This window comes from Vicugna pacos, chromosome 11, assembly GCF_048564905.1.
Source record: "Vicugna pacos chromosome 11, VicPac4, whole genome shotgun sequence".
Lineage (NCBI taxonomy): Eukaryota > Metazoa > Chordata > Mammalia > Artiodactyla > Camelidae > Vicugna > Vicugna pacos.
In genome coordinates, this window is record NC_132997.1 from 75877542 (window position 1) to 75893997 (window position 16456).

Below are 16456 nucleotides of genomic sequence, written 5' to 3' on the forward strand. Positions count from 1 at the left end.
TGTGGTGAATCCACTACAATGGAATATTATCTGGACATAGAAAAGAATGAAGTACTGATACACGTTACAACATGGATGAACTTTGAAAATATTATGCTAAGTGAAAGAAGCTAGACACAAAAGATCGCATATTATAAGACTCAACTTATATGAAATGTCCAGGATAAGAAAATCCACAGAGACAGAAAATACATTAGTGGTTGCCAGGGGCTAGGAGTAGAAGAAATGGAAAGTAATTGTTAATGGGTATGGAGGGTTTTTTTACCAGAGGATGTTGAATATGCTGTGAAATTAGGTAGCAGTGATGGGAATACAACTTTGAATATACTAATGACCACTGAATTGTATATTTTTTAAAGGATGAATTTTATGGTATGTGGATTATACCTCAAACTCGCATTTTAAAAATGAGCAAAACACTGGAACAGGCATTTCACAAAAGAGTACATCTAAATGGTCAACAACTGAAAAGATGCTCAACTTCATTAATCATCAGCGATGTGACTTAAAACCATAATGATATACCCCTACACACTACCAGAATGGCTAAAATGAAAAGGACAGAAAATACAAGTGCTGGTAAAAATACAGAGCAAGGGTCATCAAGCTAAGAACCCCCACCACTTTATTTGTAAATACAGTTATATTGGAAGACAGTCATGTTCATTCATTTATGTATTGTCTATAGCTTCTTTCATGTTACAGTGGCAGAGCTGAGTATCTGCTAAGTCCATATAGCCTATAAAACCTAAAATATTCATTATCCAGCTCTTCAATATCTAATGCCCAATCCTTGATGTAGAGCATCCAGAACTCTCACACACTGTTACAGGGAGTATAAATAGGTACAACCACTAGGGAAAACAATTTGGCAGTATCTACTAAAACTGAACAATTGCATACACTATAAATCCTACTCTTAATTTCCCATGGCTTAAAACAAAACAAATGTATCCTCTCATAGTTCTGGAGACTCAGAGTATTTAAAATTTTCTTCTGAATTACATTGTCATTACAATCAGTATTAGCACCCAATTGAGCAAAACAGCATAAACTTAACAAAATTTATATAAACTTTAACATTAGAAAAATTTTATTGACATCGTACCTCTTAGTGAGATGAATGTGGCTTTTGTGAATCTATGCTTTTACTGATAGTAATAGTCAATGTACAAAATCAATCCCTTTTCTATATTTATTTATTTTTAAATATAAATTCTTAGAAAGCTTGTTTACATAAGTAGCTAAGAATAATAACATTTCATTATGGCAACAATACATAATTCCTTTATCCTCCTCCAGAGTTACATGCCAAAAATCCTTCTGTGATCTATCTAAAAATTACTTTTAATTATCTATCATTTAACAACTATATCAGGCCCTCCTTCAATTTTGTTGAAAGAGAGAAGTAGAAACTACCTAAACTGGGAAAAGACTCAGTGACTTGGGTCATTCATTCACTTTCTCAAAATCAGCACCACTTTTTCTTCTATACACCACAGCAAGACCAGGAATGGATAAGAAGTATGCAAAGGAAATGAATTATATTGCACTACAGTTGTCAAAACATTTTTAAGTTAGTGATAAAGTATTAAATATGTTTCACCGTTAATGCATTGAGTAAAAGATTAGGCGGCAAGTCAAATAAATCATAATTTAATAATAGGGGCAAATACTACCATGTGAATGACAACATCTGTGATTTCTCTGGTAGCAAAGGTACATATTGTTAATACCACTTGATTTCTAAATGACAGTCATGGGTACCGCTAATACTACTGTGGTTTACGATTACTCTCCTAACTGGTGAAGATGCAAAAATATACTTAAATGTTAAATAAAAGATGTGATTTTCTTTCCATCGTAGTTCACGGACCACCAGAATTCTAGGGTTAAGAACTCCTGTTTTAATGCAAGGACAGAGATAGTAACGAGAAGGAAACCAAACAAGGGGAAGAGTGAAAAGTGAGGAAGGGAAGAAAGGAAGGAGGACAGGTAGGAGGAATGGAATGAGGGCGAGCAAGAAATAAATGCATCTACATCTCTAGACTCAGGCTAAGCAAATAAGCTTGGAGACTCGCTGCCAGTGCTGGAGTTACTTCTATGGCGATTCTATATCAGTATTTTATAACTAGTTTCATCAGCTGAGTTCTAACTGCTAATCTCTTCCTCAGTCCCATAAAGGGTCACCTGATTGTGTCGAGAGTAAATTCAAATACAACCAGTATTTTCCGCGGTCTTCCAGAATGGTGAGAGTAACTGATACCCTCAGGGCCATACCCCAAATCTTGTACTCTCAGTCCCCACCTCCTTAATTGGCAGAGAGTCCACACTTTCTCAGGATACCCCCTCCTCCGTTAGTCCCTCCAGGAGTCCTCAAAAGGGGGTGCTGCTCACCTGTCTGCTGAACCGCCACCTGCTGCTCTCCGACCTCAGCCGAAGGTCCCTCAGTCCAGCGCAGGGCGTCGGGACTCGCCGGCCTCCTCTGTCCGCCGACCCTGGGGCTCTTCACCACTGCTGGCCGGGAAAAATAATTGCCTTCTGGGTCCCTCTTGTTCGCTCCCCGACACTGGCTTTCCCTTTTGCCCGCCAGAGGGCCCAGGTCCCAGCCGGACCTGAGAGCAGCTGCTCGTGGCGACTCCCGCGGGCTCAGGTGGCTCTTCCTCGCCCCAGGGATTCTTCCCCTCAGGGGCTCCACACAGGCGACCACCATTCTTCCGCTGGCTCTGTCTGTTCCTGTCCGGTGTTCTGAGTCCCAGAGAAAGTCAAGCAGAGGCGAAACACGTGTTGGAAAGTCACGGCACATTCGACGACGCATGGAAAGATCCTGAACTTTCGACGACTCCTGGGAAGCTCCCAAACGCTACTGTTGGCCGCTGTGAGCTGGCTAGGTGCCGCTCTCAGGGGTGACGAGACACCGCGATATTTCCGGCTGTGAGGAGGCTCCGGCTGATAGCCCCCTTCCCAGGGCTCACAGACGCCCTCTAGGGGCGGTGTGACGCCACCCCGCCAAAATACACATGCGCCAACAAGGAAGGGCCAAAGACGGAAAACCCTAGGAGCGAAGAGGCACCAACCTCACCCATCCCAGATCTTTTTCTCTCTGTCTCCCCTGCCTCTGAGTTCTTTTTAGGCTGTGCTTTGAATTGCCTCCCCCCAAGAGATCCAAATAGGAAGACAATTATAGTATTCCCTTCCCAACCCCTAGTATTAGTTTCTTAAAACGTTCGAAATAGGAAGGTACACTAGCAAGGAATTTGAAATCTTCTGTTCTTTTATACAACAAATACGTTCCCAGTGTCTGCTATATGGTAGGCACTGAGGATAAAATGATGTATAAGATAATCACTCCCTGAAATCACAGGATTCAAATACTTGTCAAAGAGGTAAATAAGTAAACGAGCAATTACAATATAATGACTAAGTTATATGTCAGGGCAAGAAAAAGGATTTGCAGGAATGTAGAACAGAGGCTTCTGACTCAGGCTTGGGGAATCATGTAAAGCTTCTTAGAGAAACTTTGAAGCTGAGATCTGAAAGATAAATAGGGAGGGGTTTTCCAAGCCAAGAGAGTGGACAGAAAATTTCAGGCAGAGGGAAAAGCTAGTAGTAAAGCCTAGAGACAAGAAAAAGCGTAGATAGTTCATAGGAGACAAATGAATTCAATATGGCTGACTGCTGGGACAATGCAGAGAAGCAATTAAGAATATTGCCTCTGAAAATCGATAATCTGGTTCAAATCCGAGCTCTGCCGCTTAACACCATTGAGAAGCAGAGTACTGAAGCAGAGAGAAAGCAGTTTATGAAGGACTCTGACAAGCGGTGTCATGAGCAATAGGGAGCCACCGAAGCAGAGGATTGATGTAATCAGATTTCTGTTTTATAATATCGACTCTTCCCAAACAGAAGCGGAGAGAATTCATCACCACAGACCTTCTTTACTAGAACTGCTAAAGGGAGTTCTTTAAACTGAAATGAAAAGATGCTAAGTAACCAGAAAACACATAAAAGTGTAAAATTAATTCTTAAAAGTAAACCTATAGTCAAATTTACAGTACTCTAATACTGTAATGATGGTGTATGTCACTTTTTTGGTTATGACACCCAAAGCACAAGCTACAAAAGCTGAAATAAACAAATGAGACTATATCAAACTAAAAGACTTCTACATAGCAAAAGAAATAATCAATAAAATGAAAAGGCAATCTACATAATGGGAGAAGATAGTTGCAAACCATATATCTGATAAGAGGCTAACACCCAAAATATATAAGGAACTCATACAATCAACAGCAGAAAAACAATCTAATTTCAAAATAGGCAAAGAACCTGATAGACATTTTTCCAAAGAAGACATGTAAATGTCCGATAACGACATGAGAAGATGCTCAACATCACTAATCATCAGGAAAATGCAATCAAAACCAAATCTATAACCTCATACCGGCTAGGACGGCTGTTAACAAAAAGACAAGTGATAAAAAATGTTGATGAGGATGTGGAGATAAGGAAAACCTTATACATTGTTGGTAAGTTTGTACAGCCATTATGGAAAACAGTATGAAGTTTTCTGAAAAAAAAATAATAAAAATAGAACTATCATAAGATCAAGCAATCCCACTCCTGGCTATATATCCAAAGGAAACAAGATCAGTATCTTGAAGAGATATCTGCATTCTCATGCTCATTCCAATGTTATTCACAATAGCCAAGATATGGAAACAACCTAAATGTCCACCAACAGATAAACAGAAAGAAAATATGGTATGTATATAATACAAAGGAATGTTATTCCACCGTAAAAAAAAAAGAAAAGAAAAGAAAAAGGAAATCCTGCCATTTGCAACAGCATGGATGAACCTGGAGCACATTATGTTAAGTGAAATAAGCCAGATGGAGAAAGACGAATGCTGTATGACCTCACTTAGATGTGGAGTTTTTTTTTAAGTCAATCTCAAAGAAATAAAGAGTAGAATTGTGGTTGCCAGGAGCTGGGGGGAATGGGAAATGGGGAGATGTAGATCAAAGGATACAGACTTTGAGTTATAAGATGGATAAGTTCTGAGGATCTAATGTATGATATGATGACTATACTTAATAATATAGTATGGTATACTTGAAATTCGCTAAGAGTAAATCTTAACTGTTCTCAAGACCCATATGCAAAAAGAGTTAACTATTAGATGATGGACATATTAATTAACTTATTTCTGGTCATCATTTCACAATGCATGTGAATATCAAATCATCACACTGTACAGTTTAAATATATACAACTTTATTTGTCGATTATCTCTCAGTAAAGCTGGAAAAAATATATAAAGAACTCTTAAAACTTAAGAATAAGAAAGCAACCAGATTTTTACATATCAAAGACCTTAATGGATCCCTCATCAGAGAAAATACACCATTGCCACGTAAGCATATGAAAAGATGCTCCATATCATTTGTCATCAAAGAAATGCAAATTAAAACAACAACGAGATACCACTACACACTACACACTATCAGAATCTCCAAAATGCGGAAGGCTGACGACACCAAATGCTGGTGAGGATGTGGAGCAACAGGAAATCTCATTTATGGTGGGTGGGAATGCAAATTGGTATAGCCACTTTGAAAGACAGTTTGATGGTTTCTTACAAAACTAACTATACTCTTACCATACAGTCCAGCAATTGTATTCCTTGGTATTTATTCCTTGGTATGGAGCTGAAAACATGTCCACACAAAAAACCTGCACATAGAGCTCCATAGCAGCTTTCTTTTTAATTACTAAAATTTGAAAGTAACAAAGATATCCTTCAGTAGGTGAATGGATAAGTAAACTGTATTACATCCAGGCAATGAATTGTTACTCTACGTTAAAGAGAAATGAGCTACTTTCCATGCTACCCAGACAAGGGTTCATAAGGCATTGTTCTGAGTTCCCATTGTAACTAAAATGGAAACTCTCACAATGTCTGGAGCCCTTGATGTCCTGCAAGTGAAGGAGGAGGATGTTGTCAAATTCCTTGCAGCAGGAACCCACTTAGGTGGCACCAAGCTTGACTTCAAATGGAACGATACACCTACAAAAGGAAAAGTGATGGCATCTACATCATAGATCAGAACAGAACCTGGGAGAAGCTTCTATTGGCAGATCTGCCATTGCTGCCATTAAAAGCCCAGCTGATGTCAGTGTCATATCCTCCAGAAATACTGGTCAGCAAGCTTGCTGAAGTTTGCTGGTGCCACTGGAACCACACCTGTTGCTGGCCATTTCACTCCTGGAAACTTCACTAACTAGATCCAGGCAGCCTTTCAGGAGCCAAGACTTCTGGTGGTTCTAATCCCAGGAGTGACCACTAACGTCTCACAGAGGCATTTTATGTTAACCTGCCTACCATTGCTCTGTATAACAGACTCTCCTTTGTGCTAGGTAGACATTGCCAGCCTGGGCAACAACAAGGGAACTCACTCAGTGGGTCTGTTGTAGTAGATGCTCACCCAGGAAGTTCTGAGCATGCGTGGCACCATCTCCCGTGAACACCCATGGAGGGTCATGCCTGATCTCTACTTCAATGGAGATCCTGAAGAGATTGAAAAGGAAGAGCATACTGCACCTGAAAAGGCTGTGACCAAAGAGGAATTGCAGGGTAAATGGACCACTCCAGCTCCTGAGTTCACTGCTACTCAACCTGAGGTCACAAACTGGTCTGAAGGTATGCAGGTGCCCTCTGTGCTTATGCAGCAGTTTCCCATTGAAGATGGGAGTGCTCAGCCAGCCACTGAAATCTGGTCTGCAGCTCCTAGTGTTAGGTCACTGAGTGGGTTGGAACTACCACTGAATGATCTTAATCTGTTCTTCCACAAACTCTTAAACTGGAAATAGGTTGATGGAAAATAAACAGTTGAAAGAAATGAGAGAGAGAGAGAGAGAGAGAGAAAAGAAAGAAAAGAAAAGAAAAAGAAAGAAAGAAAAGAAAGAAAGAGAGAGAAAGAAAGAAAGAAAGAAAGAAAGAAAGAAAGAAAGAAAGAAAGAAAGAAAGAAAGAAAAGAAAGAAAAAGAAAGAAAGAAAAAAGAAAGAAAGAAAGAAAGAAAGAAAGAAAGAAAGAAAGAAAGAAAGAAAGAAAGAAAGAAAGAAAGAAAGAGAAGGAGAAGAAAAGAAAAGGAAGGAAGAAGGAAGAAAGAAGGAAACTATCAAGACATGAAAAGACATGAAAGAACTTAAATGCATATCACTAAGTAAAAGAAGTCCATCTGAAAAGATAACAAACTATATTATTCCAACTCTATGACATTCTGAGAAAGACAAAATTATGAAGACGTTAAAAAAGATCAGTGGTCTCCAGGAGGTGGCGGGGAGGGATGACTAGTTAAAGCACAGAGGATTTTTAGGGCAGTGAAGATACTCTATCTGATACCATAATGATGGATACATATCATTGTATCTTTCTAAACCCATAGAATGTACAATACCAATAGTGGACTATACCCTAAGCTATGGACTTTGGGTGATTATGTTGTATCAGTGTAGATTCAACAACTGTAACAAATGGACCACTCTGGTGGGGGAGTGTTGATAATAAAGGAGTTTATATATGTGAGGAATGGGGACATGTGGGAAATCTCTGTACCTTCCTCTCGACTTTGCTGTGAACCTAAAACTGCTCTCAAAAATAAAGCCCATTTTAAAAAGAAAGTTTTTAAAAGATCAGTCTCTACTTTGTGAAGAATGAATGAACAAAACAAGACTGGAGTCGAGTCAGGGAAAATAGAGTTGAAAAAACTAAGGCCATCATGAGTGAACCAATGAAAGCCCTTATAGATATATTTTAATCCTTACTAATAAAACAGTTGAGGCAGTTAATATTAACATTCACCTATGTGAATAATAGTAATATGTCCAAATAATCTCAATATATTACCCTATGCTTCTTAAAAACCTTTCAGTTTTGACAAGGTGCTTGGAATTTTTTTTTTTTGGTTGCAGATAATCTGCAAATTAAGAAGATGTTGTTCCCATTGGCTCTTCTATACAAATTTGTCTTTCTAGTTTTATAACAAGGTTGTCATTGACTCCCCCATCCTTGGTCCCACAGGTTCACAGAGACTGAGTCACTTGGATGCTCAATACAAAAGTCCTTAGACACATTTTGTTTGGTCTGTTTGGTCTAGCTAAACAGGTATTTCTCAATCCTCTGTCTAAAATATGAGGTTATATAGGTCTTGTGTTAGCTCATAAAAAATAAGCTCATACCAAGGCACATACCCTCAATTCCTCTGATACCCGCCAATTCCCTGCCTCCTAATGGTCCAGAAAACATGTCCTTACTTTACTTCTTCTTAGCTTCCTTTGCCTTTCCCAAGACTGTGTCACAAAAAAAGCTCAAATCTTGTTCCACCATATATTTAACCTCCTGTTTTTGCTCCTGTCCCCCTTCCTGAATTGTCTCTTTCCCTCATTATCCCCAGAAGAAATGACTCAAGATCACACATTTTCAAATATGGAGGCAAGTTCTCATTTACTAGAATTTCTTACAGCGGAAAAGATAATAATGTATAACCATCCAAGTAATTAATCCATTGCCTGTTCTCCAGGCAGATGAGCACCAGGCAGCCAAAAGCCCTAGGCTTGCTTTGAACATTCCATTAACTTCTCAGACCCTGGGCAAGTCATACTGCCAAGAATTCAAATCCTGGCCCTACCAATTACTTGCTGTAAAACCTTGGGCAAATTAGACTTAGCGTCTTTACCCTTCAGTTTCCCCATTTGTAAGGTGGAGAGAATCATACTCCTGTCTCATAGGGTTGCTGTGAGTTTTAAATAAGCTGATACATACAAAACACTAAATGGGGTCAGAAATATAGTAAGAACTCAATGCATGTTAGCTATTACTTCATGCAAGGCACTGAAAACACAGGAATGGGTGAGATAGAAAAAGTCCTTGCTCTCCTGGACTTTACATCCTAATGGGGTAAAAGATAGTAAACAAGTAAGTAAATAAAGATAATTACTGATTGTGATAACACTATAAACAGGAAGCTGGAGTGAGGATGGAGACTTTACATAACATGGCCATAGAAGAAAGAAAAGTGAGAAAGAATCAGTAATGCAAGGAGCTGGAGGAAAAAATAGCAAATGCAATGACTAAGAGGCTGGAAAGATCGTGGAGAGATCTAGATTGGTGAGCTCAGGATAGAATGGGAAAAGCCAAGATTTAGGCAAAAGATCAGATCAGTAGAAAAATGTGGACCCTGATAAAAGGCTGTATTTCTTCCAAATGCCATGAGACTCCATTGGAGGGTTTTAATCAGAGTAACTTCAGATCTATGTGTTAAGATGACCCTTTCTAGATTTTTGTAGAATGCATAATCCAAGAGCAACCTGCTCAGCTAAAAATTTTACCACTGCCCAGGAACATAAAGCTCATCAAAATTCATCTCCAAGGTCCTTTCCTGAAACTGAAACAAAGATACTTTATTTCTTTGATTTCACAGCAACACAATCTAAGTATGGAGTTTCATTATTCTTCTTTCCCTCTGTGCCATTAGTTTTAAATGGTTGAGTCATGTCAAAGAAGTGCTTTTAATTGTTCTTGTTTCTTGCCTCCCAATTCCCAAATGCTGATCAACAATTTTCCACTAATGAGGTGTCCAAAACTAAAAACAGTATCCCAGGTGCTATCTCACTAGACCAAACACAAAGAGCTATTATCTCCCTGCTTTGTGACAAGAGGCCAGTGTCATATTTTTCTCACAATACTATATAACAGACATGTATCTAATTTGCCATTTAGCATCACCCTTGGGCCTTTTACAGACATTACTGTTTTCCAGGTGTTGCCCTCCTCACAAAAAATTTTCTTTCCAATTACTTTTCCCCAGATACCTCAACTTGAATTTTTTCCAAGTTGAGTGTCATTCTCTTTGCCATATTGCTAATGCTTTATATAACTTCTTTGGCTTTCCTGGTGTTTGGAGCATATACTCTTTTGGAATCATCTGCAAATTTTATTAGCATGCTTGTGGACAGGATGTAGCTGGAAGGGAATTGTTGAGGGATCCATCTTCTGTTCCTTTATTAGTTAGGAACTGGTTCTAGTAATGGAAAAGGAATGCCTTCATCAAAGTAGAAATCGCCTCTGCTCTTTTCTTACACACACACATGCACATGCTTAAAATCTTCTCAATTCTATGAGTCTCTCTCTTTAAAAAAATTTCCTTGCCATAATATAGAACAAAACCTCTACATCAGAGGTCCCTAACATAAGGATCACACATGACAGGAAGTCACTGGGGTGGCATGAAAGCCTGCACTTGTATTTACAACATATTCACATTACTGTGTCCTTGAGTACATGTGCAATTTTCTAGGGAAAATGCCCATAGCTTTCATTAGATATTCACAGGTGTGTAAATTCGAAAAAAGATTATAAACCACTCTTTTGTATCAGTTTCTCAGAAAGTGAACCAACAGTTAGCTGTATTGGAGCCACAAGAGATGCTTGTTAAAATGCAGATTCTTGGGTCCTATTCCATATCCACAGAATCAAAATGGAGATAGGAATATGCACTTTAAAATTAAATGTAAATTGTTTTTGGATAGGGAATGTATGTTAATTGTACAAAATTTAAAAGATCAAAAGGGAAAAGTCTCTCTCCTATCCCTGTTTCCCAGCTACCAGTTTCTCTTCGTAGAGGCAACCAGTGTCAGCAGTTTCCTGTGTATCCTTCTAGAATCTGTTTAAAAACAAACAACCCTCCCAAGTGACTTTTATGATTTTTATGCATAAAAAATTTGAGAGTCATTACTCTACAAAGAAAAAAATGAATGTTTGTCTGCATTAAAGACTGTCCTAATGAGACTGACTTTCTCTCCTGCCCATCTGAGGACTGGATTATCCGAGAAAACCATGCTCAAGCCAGTCGCAGATGAATAACTTTCAATTCCCATTTCCTCTCAGTAAAGAAAACATCTTCAATTTTTTTTTCGGTTTGACTGGAAGTTATTGTCTCTGCTTCCAGCTCTTTGTGACCCAGGCTGGTACCCACAACTGGAACACCTGATTCAGGTGTTGAATGATCTGGTTAGCTGGTGATCAAATTCAGACTGAACTTCTGACTGCCAAGATGCTGGGGATTAATCTTTCTCAAAAAAAACTCTTGACCTTTTTTGGAAAAAAAAAAATTCTCCCTGTCAGAGGCAGGAGCGTCTCTAACTAACTGATAGAAATGCCTATATCTGAGAAATGCTGTGCACACAATTAACTGCCTATTGTAAACATTAACAAATCCAGCCTGCTTTACCCCTACTCTCAGGAAGCTCCATCTCCATGCTTCTGTCTGAGTTGGTCCAGGGCTTCAAGCCAAGTAAAGCATGGGTTAGTGTTTTCAGATATGAAGCACTGTTGAATGCACATCCCATGAAAGAGCAGATGTACTTTAAATGCCATCCCCAAATTTTAGCCCCATTTCACTGAATTTCACACCTGAAAGGCTAAAAAATACATGAGAGATGCTCAAAGTTGTTAAGAATCAGAGACATTCAAATTTTTAAAATAAGAAAACACTTCATGCTCATTGGCTTGGACAAATTAGGAAAGTGAATATACTAAGTATAGGCCAAGAAAACAGGAAACTTTAGGCACTACTGGTGGAGAGTAACCTGGCTGTACTGAGTGAAATTAAGTATATGTATACACTGTGACCCAGCAGTCCCACAGTGGGTCCATCCCAGAGGAAACCCCCAGTGGTCCAGGAAGGAATGATAAGAATGTCACTGTGGCTTTGTTGGTAGCAGTGGGAAGGTGATGGTAATCTGTGTCCATCTCTAAGGGGATAGATTAAAAACAGTGTTGTGGCCATCCGCTATGGAAGCCCACCCAGCATTTAGAGGCATCAAGCCAGAATTACATTCAGCAACATGGACAAATTTTACAAATGTGGTGTTGAGTGAAAATGTGATAAACAGAACAAGTTCTATAGCACTTCTAATGAAAATTCAAAGCACAGACAGAAGTAGATCAGTGGTTCCCAAAGGCTGGGTTGGGGAAGAGAAGTGTGCTAGTGGGTAAGGGTCTATTTTTGGGGTGCTGAAAATATTTTAGAATTAGATAGTGATATTGGTTGCACAACTTTATGAATATACTAAAAACCATTGAATTGCATTGTTTAAAACGGTGAATTTTATGATATGTGAATCATCGCAATAAAAGAAAAAATACACACAAACCAATACTGTGTATTTTATAAGGATACATACTTGTTTTAAGGACATATCAAAATGTTGGAATGGCTGCCTGCTGGGGGAGGGGATTGGGATCGAGATTAGTTACGGGGTGAAGGAGGCTTTTTCAAAGCCTGGAATTGAGGAAATGATTAACATAATCCTCTATGCCTGTGATAAAACCAACAAATAAACAACAATAACAACAGAGTGGGGAGTGGGGAGAAAAAAATGTTTATAAATAGTTTTAATGAGGGAAAATATGCTATAATGATGAATGAAAAGTAATAGGATACTACAATTGTTGGAACATTACATGTGCAACTATGTAAGATGATGTATGTAAACGGGCAAAAATATGACAGTATTGAGTAAAATAGTGTGGTGTAGTGGTGGTGCTCCTGCCTCTGGTTACATAATCTTGGCCACCAAGGTACTTAATTTCTCTATAGCTTAGCTTCCTCATGTAAAGTTGATTTGGTAATAGTAATACCTACTTCCAAAAGTTCTTATGAGAATTAAATGAGACAATTTATGCCTGATAAATAATAAGCCTTATGTAAGAGTTAGCTGGTGTTATTATTTTCTCAGCTTTTAAAACTATAGACGCTGGTCTCCACTACCCACAGATGACGTGACTTTTGCAAAGTTACCCAATTTAAGCCTCAGTTTTCTCATCTGTTGTGAGGATTAAAAGGGATAATGTACTTGGCACACAGTAAGTACTCAATAAATGTTAACAGGTTATATTATTAGGGATATTATTAATACATTGTCATAGTTTAAAAAGTATTACAAAAAAAGAATAGAAGGTACAAAACGTTCTTTCTTATGTATAAATTCTTCCATTTTCATTCCATTTCATTTTTGGGTATAGTCTGCCCAGACCTTCCTCGCTAGATGGGTCCCCGGATTACATACTTGCGTGGCACTTTGAACATCTCTTTCATAGGAGTAATTAATCAATTAGGTAGGTAAGCAATTTCTGGTTCATGTCTGTCATCCTCAGTGTCATCTAAACTCCATGATGGCAAAGATGACATCCGTCTCTGCACAACATCTGGCACAGAGCCTGGCTCTTTGTTGACTAACAAATATTTATTGAATAATGAATGAGAAATGAAAGAAGCAAAAGCATTTTAATATGTACATTATGAAATAGCATAGTCATGAGATTAAAGGTAAGTATGGTTTCCTCCGTCTCTCTGGGAGGTGAGGAAATGCCCATTTTGTAAGCTAGGAAGCTAGTCAACATTCAGATTCTGGGGAGCTATTTTTGGCAACTCTTCCTCACTAGAATAACAGTGTCTGAACCTGTCCCCAGGAATCCTTTCAGCCTCAGTAAAGCTCTGGAAACCCAGTACTTTTCCAGAACTTCCTGGTCAGTAAAGGAAAAGTACTCAGTCTCACTAGATTATCTTCACCCAGTGTACATTAGCCTTTACTCACTGACTTATGAAAGGACAGGGACCTTACAACTGTTTTCATTTAACAGATGAGGAAATGGGCCCAGAAATGTAGACTGACTTTCCTAAGCCTAACACTTGTTAATAATAGAGCTGGTGCAACTAGAGATAGTATCATTCTTACAATTCTCTCTATCTCCATGTTCTATATATATATATCCAATAGTGTAACAATATTATTCATTAAAAATTATGTTTATAAAAGAATTTTAATTAAATTAGGAAAATGTTCTTGATATGTTAAGTGACAGAAGCAGACTAGAATAGTATGCATAATATGTATTTAATTATAAAATATACACATATATGAGAGTATATATATGTGTGTGTGTATATTTCTCAGTTATCTATGTAGAAAATTAAAAAGGAAATGTGTCAAAATAAATATTAACAGTGTTTAACTCTGGTTGGTGGGGTTATAGTTTCTTTTTATTTAAGCTTTTCTGCATTAAAGCTTTATTTTCAATGGGAATGTAATACTTTGTATAAGAAATTTAGGCTTTTAAATTACTAATCAAATATTTTTGAAAGCTTCTATTTTAGTACAGGTCAGCACCATGGAGTGAGGGAGCATCAACCTAGAGTCGAAAGAAGTTTTGCCAGTCATTTCACCTGATCTGTGAAATGGGTATAATTATATATGCTTCACAGGTCTGTATGTGTGTGTATGAAATAATAGATATAAAACCCCTTTGTAACTCTAAAGTTTGATAAAGGTGTTAGGTGGTATTATAATGATGATAAAGTCCTGAGACCTAAAAGAGGTGAGAGAACCTTTAGGATAAGAGGTACCTTTGTGCTGAGGAGCTTAGGTAAGGAGAGGTGAGAAATCTAAATGTCAGGAGAAAAGTGAAAACATTTTTTGCTAACACTTAAGAGAAAAAAATCACATGCCTGACACCTCTTCACCCTTTCCCCTTTATTTCCAATAAATGCCTCAATGTCCCCTCTTCAGATTAAATCTTCCTTTGGTCTCTTAAGCAGTCCATGCAAGAGGCAGTTTGTAGTGGACAGGATCTAGTGCATTTTAAGGCAATGGCAGGTTTGTTTCACACTCCTTGCAGAGTATGAAAGGCAGCCTATATAGGAATGTGACCAGCAGCCTACTGAGGCCTATCTAGTCCCAAACTAGAAGCAGGCTATTTCCACGCTGGATGATTGATAAGTTTGTGAAAAGAAGATAACTTAGCTGGGAAACATTTGTATTGAGCTTTATTTTTTACAAGGCTTTCTCAATCAATATCTTTAGAATTCTATGGAAAATAAGATTTTACATAAGATTTTTAAAAATTAGTCAGAGATGCCAAAGATAGTATGCCAAATTATTGCTGCTTTTATACTTTAAAAAGTAATACAGGTCTATGGTACATTTACCCAAGAGAAATGAAAACATATGTTCATACAAAAATCTGCACATATTGCCAAAAACTGGAAATAACTCAAATCTTCTTTAGCTAGTAAATGGCTAAACAAATTGTGATACATCCAGGTATTAGAATATTACCCAGCCATAAAAAGGAATGAACTATTGATAAACACAACAACATGGATGACTCTCAAAAGCGTAATGCTAAGTAAGGGAAGCTAGATCCAAAAGTCTACATATTGTATTATACTGTTAATATTACATTCTGGAAAAGAAAAACTATAGGGGAGAACAAATCAGTAGCTGCCAACGGATGAAATGGGAGGAGGGTTAACCACAAAAAGACAGAGGGAATATTAGAGGATGCTGGCACTATTCTTGATTGTGACAGTCACATGAATATGCATTTGTCAAAATTCATAGAATGCTACACCAAAAAGTGAATGTTACTATATAAAAATTTTAAGTAAATGCATAAAAGTAAAAAAGTAACAGGCCCATGGTAAATTCAAACAATACAAGGAATTCAGTTAAAAGTCTCCCTCCTAGATCTTATGGTGATGATAGAATAGTTCTGCATTTTGATTGCAGCAATGGTTACAGAAATCTATGTGTGTGATAAAATATACACACATTATACCATGTCAATTTCCTGCTTTTGGTATTGTACTATAGGCCTGCTCTCCAGAGGTGAACACAATTACAAATTTCTTGTGTATCCTCTGCATATTTAACCAAGTATTTTATATATGTACATATAATCTTTTAATACAAACAGTAGCATATTATACACACTGTTCTGCACCTTGTTATTTTTCAACTATTACTTCGGAGATATTTCCATATCACAAACACATGGATCCACATCATTACTTTTTCCTTCTGTGTAGTATTCCATGACATGGTGGTATCATAATTTATTTCAACCGTTCCTTATTAACGGACATTTGGATCTTAATAAGGAATTCAACCTCAGTAATTTGGAAATTTTTAAAACATGAAAGGTCAGCTGGAGTTGAGATCAAACGCACGGATTCAACACTTGTCTCCAGGATATTTTTCTGACCAGAAGGGGGAACGCAAGAGGCAGGAGAGGCGAAATTCTGGGAAATTGCCCTGGCCAATGGTGAAACGGTAGGGCCGGCAGGGAATTATTGCCGGGTAGGAGTTCGCCGAGGGCGCCCTTCTGCTGGAGCTGGAGGCCGCGCTCCAAAACAAGCTTTCCCTAGGCTGTAAGTCTGATGCACCGAAGTGTGTCGGGGTTTCGCACAGTGCAGTGATGCGTGACCATCTCCAGCCTCCCACCGGGACCCACGGCCCAGGCAGGGTCTGAACCCCTACTTCCTACAGCTCACGCGCGCGGGGGGCGTACACGTGGTGACCTGCCTGGGGCCGGGTTCCCGGCTCCGGCT

At 38.4% G+C, this 16456-nt stretch overlaps 1 pseudogene; it reads left to right on the forward strand.

The window, feature by feature from the left end:
- The first annotated feature begins 5959 nt into the window (after positions 1-5959).
- LOC102537580 (small ribosomal subunit protein uS2-like) lies at positions 5960-6834 on the forward strand (annotated as a pseudogene).
- The last annotated feature ends 9622 nt before the right edge of the window (positions 6835-16456 follow it).